Source organism: Triticum aestivum, chromosome 5D (assembly GCF_018294505.1).
Source record: "Triticum aestivum cultivar Chinese Spring chromosome 5D, IWGSC CS RefSeq v2.1, whole genome shotgun sequence".
Taxonomy (NCBI): Eukaryota; Viridiplantae; Streptophyta; class Magnoliopsida; order Poales; family Poaceae; genus Triticum; species Triticum aestivum.
Genome location: NC_057808.1, coordinates 223,153,110 through 223,164,092, shown reverse-complemented (window position 1 = coordinate 223,164,092; position 10,983 = coordinate 223,153,110).

The following is a 10,983-nucleotide window of genomic DNA, read 5'->3' as shown; positions in this document are numbered from 1 at the left end:
CGGGGTCATCTGGGAACTGCAGCCTTCTTCTTGGTGGTTGCCTCCTTCTTCCTTGTGGCCTTGGGGTTCTTCCGTGCATGCTCCTCGTTGAAGGTGTATGTGTACTCTTGAGCTTGGACTTCTCCTCGATGAATGTAGCTCCGCTCACACCTATGTATGCACATGAGAGAGGGGTCAAGTAGTATACCATCCTCAAAGGATACAAATGGACACGTTTAAAGGAGATGATTCACCTTTATTATGTGAAGTAGATGTGGCATGTGTCACTTGCCAAACGGACTCTTTACATCGTGATGTCCGTAGGATGCTCCGCATCATCCCCTCCCATTGGGAAATATCTGTCCTCGGATCAAAATCCAAATCACCATGGGAAAGAGATGATGTCATCGTGTAGAAGTGGACGATCACCAAGCGTTCTTCACCTTGAAGCACGAAATGGGCACTGATACGTCCATTTTGCATCATGTTTTCTTACTGTCATTTATAATGTTTTTATCCATAATAATGCTTTTTGGAGTAATTCTAATGCCTTTTCTCTCATAATTTGCAAGGTACACACCAAGAGGGAGAATTCCGGCAGCTGGAAATCTGGACCTGAAAAAGCTACGTCAGGCTACCTATTCTGTACAACTCCAAATGAGCTGAAACTTCACGGAGATTTTTTATGGAATATATTAGAATTACTGGAGCAAATAACTACTAGAGGGGGCCCACCAGGTGGGCACAACCCACTTGGGCGCGCCAGGGCCCCCAGGCGCGCCCTGCTGGGTTATGGCCTCCTCGGCCCACCTTCTGGTATATAGGTCATTTTGACCTAGAAAAAATAAGAAGAGGACTTTCGGGACGAAACGCCGCCGCCTCGAGGCGGAACTTGGGCAGGAGCACTTTTGCCCTCTGGCGGAGTGATTCCGTCGGGGGAACTTCCCTCCCGGAGGAGGAAATCATCGTCCTCATCATCACAAACAACTCTCCCATTTTGAGGAGGGCAATCTCCATCAACATCTTCAACGGCACAATCTCATCTCAAACCCTAGTTCATCTCTTGTGTTCAATCTTGTTACCGAAACTATAGATTGGTGCTTGTGGGTGACTAGTAGTGTTGATTCCTATATGGTTTATTTGGTGGAAGATTATATGTTCAGATCCAATATGCTATTTAATAAACCTCTGATCATGAGCATGTTTATCATTTGTGAGTAGTTACTTTTGTTCTGGAGGTCACGGGAGAAATCATGTTGCAAGTAATCATGTGAACTTGATATGTGTTCGATATTTTGATAGTATGTATGTTGTGATTCCCTTAGTGGTGTCATGTGAACGTCGACTACATGACACTTCACCATATTTGGGCCTAAGGGAATGCATTGTGGAGTAGCAATTAGATGGTGGGTTGCGAGAGTGACAGAATCTTAAACCATAGTTTATGCACTATTTCGTAAGGGACTGATTGGATCCCAAAGTTTAATACTATGGTTAGAATTTATTCTTAATACTTTTCTCGTAGTTGCGGATGCTTGTGGTAGGGTTAATCATAAGTAGGAGGTTTGTTCAAGTAAGAACAACACCTAAGCACCGGTCCACCCACATATCAAATTATCAAAGTAGCGAACACAAATCGAACCAACAATATGATGAAAGTGACTAGATGAAATTCCCGTGTACCCTCAATAACGCTTTGCTTTTCATAAGAGACCGTTTTGGCCTGTCCTTTGCCTCAAAAGGATTGGGCTACCTTGCTGCACTTTTGTTACTACTATCGTTACTTGCTCGTTACAAATTATCTTGCTATCAAACTACTCCGCTACTTACAATTTCAGCACTTGCAGACACTACCTTACTGAAAACTACTTGTCATTTCCTTCTGCTCCTCGTTGGGTTCGACACTCTTACTAACCGAAAAGAGCTACAATTGATCCCCTATACTTGTGGGTCATTAAGACTATTTTCTGGCGCCGTTGCCGGGGAGTGAAGCGCCTTTGGTAAGTGGAATTTGGTAAGGAAACATTTATATAGTGTGCTGAAATTTATTGTCACTTGTTACTATGGAAAACAATCCTTTGAGGGGTTTGTTCGGGGTATCTTCGCCTCATCTGGAACCACAATTAGTTACCCCTCAACCTATTGCACCTACTGAAAATATTGAATATGAAATTCCTTCGGGTATGATAGAACAATTGCTAGCTAATCCTTATGCAGGAGATGGAACCGAACATCCTGATATGCACTTGATATATGTGGAACAAATTTGTGGATTGTTTAAGCTTGCAGGTTTACCCAGGGATCAAGTTATGAAAAAGGTTTTCCCTTTATCTTTGAAGGGAAAAGCATTGGCATGGTATAGGCTATGCGATGATATTGGATCATGGAATTGGAATCGTTTGAAATTGGAGTTCCACCAAAAGTTTTACCCTATGCATCTAATTCATTGTGATCGGAATTATATATATAATTTTTGGCCTCGTGAAGGAGAAAGTATCGCTCTAGCTTGGGGGAGGCTTAAGTCAATGCTATATTCATGCCCCAATCATGAGCTCTAAAGAGAAATTATTATCTAGAAATTTTTATGCTCGGCTTTCTCGTAATGATCTTTTATGGAGTGGACTATTGAATTCCGGTGGGATCTTTTGGAAAGAATTAAATGCAACTCTGAAGATTGGGAACTCGACGAAGGTAAAGAGTCAGGTATTAAAATTAAATATGATTGTGTTAAATCTTTTATGGATACCGATGCTTTTCAAAAGTTTAGCACTAAATATGGACTTGACTCTAAGATAGTAGCCTCCTTTTGTGAATCATTTGCTGCTCATGTTGAACTCCCTAAAGAGAAGTGGTTTAAATATCACCCACCTATTAAAGAAGAAATTAAAGAACCGGTACCAGTTAAAGAAGAAACTATACTTTATAATGTTGATCCAGTTGTTCCTTCTGCTTATATTGAGAAGCCACCTTTCCCTGTTAGGATAAAGGAACATGCTAAAGTTTCAACTGTGGTTAACAAAAGCTATATTAGAACACCTAAACCTGATGAACAAATTAAAGTAGAACCTAGCATTGCTATGGTTAAAGATCTTTTAGAAGAAGATATAGATGGGCATGTTATTTACTTCTGTGAAGAAGCTACTAGAATTGCCAAACCTGATAAAAAGGATAAACATAGACCTATTGTTGGCATGCCAGTTGTCTCAGTTAAAATAGGAGATCACTGTTATCATGTTTATGTGACATGGGTGCTAGTGTGAGTGTTATTCCTTACACCCTTTATCAAGAAATTATGGAAGACATAGCACCTGCAGAAATAGAAGACATAGATGTTACTATTAAACTTGCTAATAGAGACACCATATCACCAATTGGGATTGTTAGAGATGTTGAAGTCTTGTGTGGGAAAATAAAATACCCTATTGATTTTCTTGTTCTTGGTTCCCCACAAGATGAATTTTGTCCCATTATCTTTGGTAGACCTTTCTTGAATACAGTTAATGCTAAGACAGACTGTAAGAAATAAACTGTCGGTGTTAGTTTTGGTGATGAGTCTCATGAGTTTAATTTTTCCAAGTTTAGTAGAAATCTTCATGAAAAAGAATTGCCTAGTAAGGATGAATTAATTGGTCTTGCTTCTATTGCTGTTCCACCTACTGATCCTTTAGAACAATATTTGCTAGACCACGAAAATGATTTACATATGCATGAAAGAAATGAAATAGATAAAAATTTCTTTGAACAACGTCCTCTGCTTAAACACAACTTGCCTATTGAAACTCTAGGAGGTCCTCCTCCACCTAAGGGTGATCCTGTGTTTGAATTAAAACAATTGCCAGGCACTTTGAAATATGCTTATCTTGATGAAAAGAAGATATATCATGTTATTATTAGTGCTAACCTTTCAGAACATGAAGAAGAAAGATTATTGAAAGTTCTAAGGAAGCACCGGGCTGCTATTGGATATACTCTTGATGATTTAAAGGGCATTAGTCCCACTCTATGTCAGCACAAAATTAATATGGAACCTGATGCTAAACCCGTTGTTGATCACCAACGTCGGTTAAATCCAAAAATGAAGGAAGTGGTAAGAAAGGAAATCTTAAAACTTCTAGAAGCAGGTATAATCTATCCTATAGCTGATAGTAGATGGGTAAGTCCTGTTCATTGTGTTCCTAAGAAAGGAGGTATTACTATTGTTCCTAATGATAAGAATGAACTTATTCCGCAAAGAATTGTTACAGGCTATAGAATGGTAATTGATTTTAGAAAATTAAATAAAGCAACTAGAAAAGATCATTACCCTTTGCCTTTTTTTGATCAAATGCTTGAAAGATTATCTAAGCACACACACTTTTGCTTCCTTGATGGATATTTTGGCTTCTCACAAATACCTGTTTCTCAACCTGATCAAGAAAAGACCACTTTTACTTGTCCCTTTGGAACCTATGCTTATAGACGTATGCCTTTTGGTTTATATAATGCACCTGCTACCTTTAAAAGATGAATGACTGCTATATTCTCTGACTTTTGTGAAAAGATTGTTGAGGTTTTCATGGATGACTTCTCTATTTATGGGAAATCTTTTGATGATTGTTTAAGCAATCTTGAGCGAGTTTTGCAGAGATGTGAACAAAAAAATCTTATCTTGAATTGGGAGAAGTGCCACTTTATGGTTAGTGAAGGCTTTGTCTTGGGTCATAAAATTTCTAAAAGAGTTATTGAAGTGGAGCAAGATAAGGTTGATGCAATTGAGAAAATGCCATGTCCTAAAGATATAAAAGGTATTCGTAGTTTCCTAGGTCATGCTGGTTTCTATAGGAGATTTATCAAAGACTTTTCAAAAATTTCTAGGCCTCTTACTAGTCTCTTGCAAAAGGACATTCCTTTTGTTTTTTATGATGATTGCTTAGAAGCCTTTGAAACACTCAAGAAAGCCTTAATTTCTGCACCTATTGTTCAACCACCTGATTGGAACTTGCCTTTTGAAATTATGTGTGATGCTAGTGATTATGCTGTTGGTGCTGTTCTAGGACAAAGAGTTGATAAGAAATTGAATGTTATTCATTATGCCAGTAAAACCCTAGACAGTGCTCGAAGAAATTATGCTACTACTGAAAAAGAATTTTTAGCAGTGGTGTTTGCTTATGATAAATTTAGACCTTATATTGTTGATTCAAAAGTAACTGTTCACACAGACCATGCTACTATTAAATATCTTATGGAAAAGAAAGATGCTAAACCTAGACTTATTCGATGGGTTCTCTTGTTGCAAGATTTTGATATACGTATCATTGATAGAAAAGGATCAGTACATTGATGACCCACTACCTATTGATGATAGTTTTCCTGATGAGCAGTTAGCTGCAACAAATGTTTCTCATAGTACTCCTTGGTATGCTGATTATGCTAATTACATTGTTGCTAAATATTTACCACCTAGCTTTACATACCAACAAAACAAAAATTCTTCTATGATTTAAGACATTACTTTTGGGATGACCCACATCTTTATAAAGAAGGAGTAGATGGTATTATTAGACGTTGTGTACCTGAGCATTAGCAGGGACAAATCCTACAGAAATGTCACTCTGAAGCTTATGGAGGGCATCATGCTGGAGATAGAACTGCTCACAAGGTATTGCAATCTGGATTTTATTGGCCTGCTCTCTTCAAGTGCTCGTAAGTTCGTCTTATCTTGTGATGAATATCAAAGAATAGATAATATCGGTAAGCGTCAAGAAATGCCTATGAATTATTCACTTGATGTTGAACCATTTGATGTTTGGGGATTTGATTACATGGGACCTTTCCCTTCCTCTAATGGGTATACACATATTTTGGTTGCTGTTGATTATGTTACTAAATGGGTAGAAGCTATTCCAACTAGTAGTGTTGATCACAACACCTTTATTAAAATGCTTAAGGAAGTTATTTTCCCAACGTTTGGAGTCCCTAGATATTTAATGACTGATGGTGGTTCACACTTTATTCATGGTGCTTTCCGTAAGATGCTTGCCAAGTATGATGTTAACCATAGAATTGCATCACCCTATCATCCTCAATCTAGTGGTCAAGTTGAACTTAGCAATAGAGAAATAAAATTAATTTTGCAAAAGACTGTCAATAGGTCCAGGAAGAATTGGTCTAAGAAATTAGATGATGCACTTTGGGCTTATAGAACAGCATATAAAAATCCTATGGGTATGTATCCATATAAAATGGTTTATGGAAAAGCTTGTCATTTGCCTCTTGAGTTAGAACATAAAGCATTTTGGGCAGTTAAAGAACTCAAGTATGATTTCAAACTTGCTGGTGAAAAGAGGTTACTTTATATTAGCTCTCTAGATAAATGGAGAACCCAAGCTTATGAAAATGCAAAATTATTTAAAGAAAAAGTCAAAAGATGGCATGACAAAAGAATTCAAAAGCGTGAGTTTAAAGTTGGAGAATATGTTCTTTTGTACAACTCTCATTTCAGATTCTTTGCAGGAAAACTCCTCTCAAAATGGGAAGGCCCATATGTCATCGAGGAGGTTTACCGGTCTGGATCCATCAAAATAAATAATACTAAAGGTACTAACCTGAAGGTTGTCAATGGGCAATGAATAAAGCATTATATCTCAGGTATGCCCATTAATGTTGAAAGTAATATTATCCAAACTTTGACACCGGAAGAGCACATAAAAGAGTCCTTCCGGAGCACTCCAAAATCGTGAAAATAAGGAGGTACGTGATACGGTAAGTAAACAGACTCCGATAAATCCGCCAAAATATTTTTTATCAGTTTTAGAATATTTAAGAATTTTGGGAATAAAGAAACTTCCAGGAAGCGTCCCCTGGTGGGCACAATACACCAGGGCGCGCCAGGCTTGCCTGGCACGCCCAGGTGGGTTGTGCCCACCTCGGACACCTTTCGTACTCCGTTTTTCTCCCGTGTGCTTGTCCTCTAAGATAAAAAAAAATCTATATATACTTCCCGAACTTGTTAACCACCGTATCATGGAGAAATCCTCTGTTCCCTTTTCTTGCCATTTCCGGTCAGATTTATCAAGCCAGGCATCATGTCTTCTTGCTCCTCTAACAACATGGAAGAAGATGCTTGGCTGATGAAGGTCGAGACGAAGCGGGAGGAGCCTACGGACGCCATCAAGGGAGACAAGGGCAAGAAAGCTACCTTAGATCCATCCTCGGAGGTAGCACAAGCGCTGCTGGCCGAGGAGGAGGAAGAGGATATCCTTAAGCCCTACCTTACTCATCTTACTCCTACTGAGATTGAAGCTTTTCGCGTCATTGAAATAGTTCGCATACAGAATAAGTATCCTACTCGCGAAAATATTTTGCATCAAGAGCATATCATCCATCTCCGAAGCGTCATCCGTCGGTTGGAGAACCTCTTGATCCTTAAGAATAGGACCGCTTCATCACCACCATCATCTTCTTCACCACCAAAGGAGAACTGAGTATCGGGTATGGGAACTCCCCTTGGCTTCCGCCAAGCTTGGGGGAGGTGCCCCGGTATCGTATCATCCCACTATCTTATTACTTTTACTTATTTTAGTTTGATCTTTTGCATTAGATGAATAAAAGTTTAGTTTGATCCTTTCTTCTTTGAGAGTTTTCTTAGTGACCTATCCTTGTAATCGTGTGCAAGTTATATAATAAAGTTTAGTGTGAGTTTTTGCTTTCTTTACTTTCATGTTGCAAATAAAAGAAAAAAATAAAGAAAGAAAAAGAGAAGGAAATAAATCAATAAGATCATATACTAATCCTATGGTAGGTGATGGCACCACATTAGGAAAAGTATAAGTAGAAAATTTTATTAGAGATTGACAAAAATAGCACTTGTTCTAACATCCCAAAATTCTAAATTTTGGAATGTTATAATAAATAGATAGTAATGATTGTTTGATTGTTTGTTGTGTGATTAATTGACTGAAGTGAGTGAAATTGAAACTTTTTGAAAGTTAAATGAGAGGGAATAAAAGGAATTTCCCAAACTTTCATTTTGCATTTATGATCTCCGCGAATTCAAATTCTTTTCAAATACAAAACCCTAGAGAGAAGATGACATGAATTCTTCCATTTAAATAAATGAAAAGGGTTTTTGAAAATATTTGAATTTCATTTGGAAACATTTTTTCAACTCAGAAACTTAATGCAACTCAATGATTTTCACGAGAGAGGATAAAATGACTTCTTCAAATTATATGAAATATGAGTTGGAAGTTTCAAAGAAACCAAATTTAACGCCCCTTTGAAATCATTTTAAATTAGGAGTTATTTTGGTTTTATTCAAATTATTTTTCTCCAAAAATAAAATATATGGAAAATAGGGTAACATGATTCCCTATAATAGAAAATTGGAGAGAAATAAATTATAAATCGTTTTGGTATGTTTTAAAATAAATTTCATTAGATTTTATTGCAACAGTAGCACTCTTTGCTTTATTTGAATTTTTGTAGATTTTATTTGACGTTAGAAAAATGTCCATGTTGTAGAAAATCATTTTCTGAAAATTTTGATATATTATATGCCTATATAATATTTTTAGTTATTTTGTTTATTATTTTAGTTCCCTGGAAAATTGTTTTAAAAAAACTTTATCTCCCCGACTGGGCCGGCCCAACCCCTGCCAGGCCACGGCCCAGCTCCGCACTGCCTCGCCCGTCGTCCCCGTGCGGGACTCCGCTCGGAGAGCCGCCGCGCCGCCGTGAGCGCCCGGGACTCCGCCTCCCGAGGCCGAGCCCCCCCTTTAAAAGCTGCGCCCGGACCCCCCATCTCTGCTTGCGCCGCCGAACCCCTCCCGCATCTCGCGCCGCCGCCGCTGCATCTCGCCGCCGCCCCACGCTGCGCGCCGCCGCTAGCTGCTGCTGCCGCGCCGCGCCATCCCTCCGCCAGCGCCGCCGCCCACAGACGCCGCCTGCCTCGCCACCGTCGCGCCATCGCCGGAGCCGCATCGCCGCCGCCGGTTTTTCCCGTAGAACCGACGAGCCGCCCGAACGGTAAAAAAACCGCAAAAAGCCCGAACCGGTTTTCTTTTTAGATCAGTTTTCTTTTTAGTTAGTCCTATTCGGTGAACGTTCGCTGTTTATCCCTTCGCAGCGAACGAATTCGTTCGTTAGCGTCCGGTAATGAACGTTCGTTATTTAGTCTTTTTCTTTTTCTGTTTTAATTTCGGCCAGGGACCTAGATGTAATTATCTTTCTTACAGATTAGTCCCTCTGTTTCAAACTAGCACAACTTCTTGCTCGTTTATCCAAATCCAATGAAACCAACGCCCACTTCTTCGTTACGATACCCTCTATCCAGTAAAACAACTTGAACATGATTTTGAAAATATAAAATTTGATTTCAAACAGATTTGAATTCAAACTTCTTTTGTTCATAACTTGAGTTTTTTAACTCCGATTTAGTTGATTCTTTTTGCAAATCAAAGCTCTTGACCTAAACTTTTTGATAAGGCCAAATTCACATAATTCTGGTACTGTTAGAAATTGTTTTATGTTGCAAGAGTTATTTGCTTGGTTTTGATGTTTTCCGAATTGTCTTCTTCGTTCTTTCCGATCTTTTGAGTGATTGCTTATGTGTGGTTACTATTGCTTGCTTACGATAGATTGACCGGAGTGTGACGAGTAGAACTATCAGGAGTTATGAGTGCGAATTATCTTCATCAACAGTATGAGGCAAGTTCACACTTTGATCATATCCCTTTATTACCCAGTTTTTATGCATTAGTTTCAACCCCTCAAACATTGCATGGTTAGGATTTGATAACATGTGGGTATTGGGAAGTAGTTGATGAGGTAGGAACCTATTGTATTGCATTCAAACCCAGGATGTTACTACGTTATGCTTATACTACTATGCTATGCTCGTAGACGTGGTTGGTTTGAGTGATTCATGACAGATGTGAGAGTTATTATTAATGGTTAACTTAAGGTGGCTACTTTAATGCACATCTGGGTGGAATGGTTGGGGCACCCTGGAGCACCCAGTGGTTTGCCCGGGCACCTGGAGAACCCAGTGCTTGCCCAAGGGGATCCCGGAGGACCCGTGTGATCACCCTATGGAATGCCACCCAGGCTCAAAGGGATCATAAGATTATTCATGCTAGAAACTTCCGTGTGCAGCCACAAGCTATTATGGGCTCTAGCATAGTTGAGTATGTTGCATGACCTCTTCCAGTGGTAGGCTAGCAGATGTAGGGGATGTAGGTTGGTACTATCTACCCAGGGTTAGAGTTAATGTTTCTGAAAGACTGTGTCTCGGTCATCCCTTTCTCAAACACCCTGTAGTGCGAGAAATCCAACGGAGGAGATCGAGTCTTGTGGGGAAAAGTGCACAAACCTCTGCAGAGTGTACAAACTAATCATGGTTAGTCGTGTCCCCGGTTATGGACATCTTGAGTATCTGGTTCTTGGATTATCTTATGGATCTCATCATGTTACTTAATTAATTTGTTGGGTTGTTAACTATTAATTGGGATTGAGTTGGAGGAACCTTCTCAATATTTTCAACAAACTTTGTAGTTAAATAAAATATATTCCTTTGTTGTAGGGAAAAATTGGCTTTTCGCAAAAACATGTTAACCATAGAGCCTCCACCAGCCAAATATGCATGTAGTGGTAGCTATTATTCATCATTTTCATATGGTGTGAATTTGCCAGTACATTCAATGTACTGACCCTTTGTGGCTGCAACGTCTCATGTTGCAGGAATCTTACGACGAGTAAGTGATACGTTAGGGTTACGATTTCTACACTCAACTTTGCCGTTGGTGTTGATGGGAATCCACAACCTTGTTGTTACTTCCGCTATATGGATTGAGGTAATAGTATTTACGTTACTTTATACATGTGATTTACCTCTGTTATAAATCCTCGAGTATTGTGTGTGTCAGCATACCGATCCAGGGATGACACTTAAGCACAGAGACTTGACCGTTTGAGGTCGGGTCGCTACAAGATGGCATCAGAGCACATGTTGATTGTAGGACGTGA